Source organism: Serinus canaria, unplaced genomic scaffold (genome assembly GCF_022539315.1).
Source record: "Serinus canaria isolate serCan28SL12 unplaced genomic scaffold, serCan2020 HiC_scaffold_104, whole genome shotgun sequence".
In the NCBI taxonomy this organism is placed as follows: domain Eukaryota; kingdom Metazoa; phylum Chordata; class Aves; order Passeriformes; family Fringillidae; genus Serinus; species Serinus canaria.
In genome coordinates, this window is record NW_026108218.1 from 7,047 (window position 1) to 9,216 (window position 2,170).

Below are 2,170 nucleotides of genomic sequence, written 5' to 3' on the forward strand. Positions count from 1 at the left end.
AACCTCTGCATCCCGCACCGTTCCCCCCACAGGTTTTCAACAACACTGATGCTGTTAGTTCCAGAGCACCCAGGATCCGTCTTGCAAGTCAGCTCTGGCAGGAGAAAGGCAGCTGCCAGGGGGCTGCTTATGGCCTCTGACACCCAATTGCTCAGGGCTTCCCAGTGCCCCAGCCCCTCAAGGTCTCCCCCAGCCTGGCCAAGCTGCCCGGCAGCAGCGCCACAGCCCCACAGCAGCTCCAGAGGAGCCCCAGCCAGAGGCACCTCGGAGCCCTGAGCAACGCAGGCAGCAGCACACGGGCAGGAGGACACGGATGGCGCTTCCTGCCTGGCACAGGGCTTGTGGCCATCTCCAGGCACCGCTCTCGCAGGGATCCCCGCAGCTCCAGCCCCTGCCCCGACGCTCTGTTGGCAGCACAAAGGCTTCAGCAGAACCACCAAAGGCCAAGGGGCTTCTGGCCATTTTCCCTGCGTCACTGCATGCCTAGGCAGCTGGCTGAGCACAAGCACCCTTTTCCCCCTCTTCCCCTATGCCCTGTGGACCCTGGGCAGCAAAAGAAAGATCCTGGCAGTCTGTGTATTGTAACACAGTCTATATTTACATTTTAAAAGAAAACAAAAAAACAAAAAAAGAAAATAACATTCCTGAAGAAAAAGAAATGCCACCTGCCTCAGGTGGCCTCACAAAAAAGAGCCTGTGGATCAGCTCTCCACAGAGCTCCGGCAGGGCAGGCAGCCGAGCCGTGACAGGCGAGGCCGTCTCTTCCATGCCCTGCGCAAGTGATTTCGGAGCCGCTGGAACATGGAGATCGGAGCCGGGCCTACGGACTTGAGTGTTTCAATTGCAAGGCTTCCAACAGCGAGGCTGACATCATTTGTTTGGTCTTCAAGGGCTGCAGGAGAGATCCACGGTCAGATCCCAGATCTTTGGGGACCCCAGGAGAGCCCCCGGCCAAGGCCATGCCAGCCGGCTCTTGCTATGGCCAGTAGGGAGCAGGGACCAAGGGGATCAACTCGAAGCTGCTGGACACGAATGGCACACGTGGCCCTGAATTCTCTGTGTGCTCTGCCCACGGGAGCAGAGCCCTCCACAGCAGGGGCAGGGCTCGCAGCTCTCCCCTTGCCAGCCCCCGTGCTCAGCCTGCTGCCCTCACTCACCACTGCAGATCAGCTGGAGCTCTTGCTGCTGCCCCCTCAAGCTCTGCCCGGCGATCCCTGTGAACACAGAGCCTGTCACGGCCCCAGTGGCACAGCTCCCTGCCAGCGGTGCTGCCGGCACTGTGGCCACACGGCCTGCTGGTCCGGCAGGGCTCAGCCCGGGCCCTTGCCGCACGCTGCCGCCCAAGGGCACGGCTGCCAGAGGGCGGCAGCAGCGCCGAGGCCAGCCGGGGCTCCACGGCACCGGGCCCGGCCGGCACTGCCGGGGCAGCAGGCGGGGCTGGGGCCGAGCTGCGGCGGACCGGGGAGGGAGCCCGGGCTCGTGGCTCACCCATGAACCTGATGGCCGCCTCTCGCAGGGGCTCCTGTGGGCTCTGCAGGTAGCGCAGGGCCCGGCGCAGGTGCTCGGCCGCTCTGCTCCTGTCCTCTGCCAGCTGGAGAGAGCGGCGTGAGGGAAAGAAAGGGTTGGCATGGGCTCAGCCCCTCAGCCGAACACTGCCTGCGCCCAGCCCCGGCCTCCCCTGCCCGCACAGCCCTGAGGCGTGGCCAGCAGCCGCTGGCGCCGGGCTCCCGATGGGAAGGGGCAGAGGGCCGGCTGCTGCCTGGGGAGCCGCGGTGCCAGCCCGTCCTGCAACCCCGCCGGGACAGGGCTCCAAGAGCACCCAGCTCGGGCCCACGTGAGCCTGGAGAAGAGCCCGCGTGGCCTCTGGTTGCAGCAGCGGGCAGGGGCAAAGCTGCCAGGCCCCGCACACAGCACCGCCCTCTGGGAGCCTTCTCCAGGCTGAGGCTGGGCATTCTCGGTCATCCTTACCAGGCACTTGCTGAACTTCCACAGTTTCTCCTCCTTCACCAGCTTTTTGAGATCCCTCCTCTTCATGAACTTGACCGCACAAAGCAGCGTTTCCCGAGAAGCCTGGAGAGCAGCAGAGATGCGGAGATGGCCCCAGAGCCCGGGGCATGGGACCTGCGTCCCTGTGCCATGGCCTGGAGGAGGCTGCGGTCCAGCAGGCGCA

At 64.7% G+C, this 2,170-nt stretch overlaps 1 long non-coding RNA gene across 1 annotated transcript; it reads right to left on the reverse strand.

Moving 5' to 3' along the window:
- Positions 1–733: 733 nt before the first annotated feature.
- Positions 734–1,600, reverse strand: LOC127061140 (uncharacterized). The gene is made up of 3 exons (XR_007780615.1): positions 1,489–1,600; positions 1,158–1,214; positions 734–892 (listed from the first exon to the last, which is right to left on the reverse strand). It is a non-coding gene; the product is annotated as an uncharacterized LOC127061140 (long non-coding RNA).
- Positions 1,601–2,170: the final 570 nt, after the last annotated feature.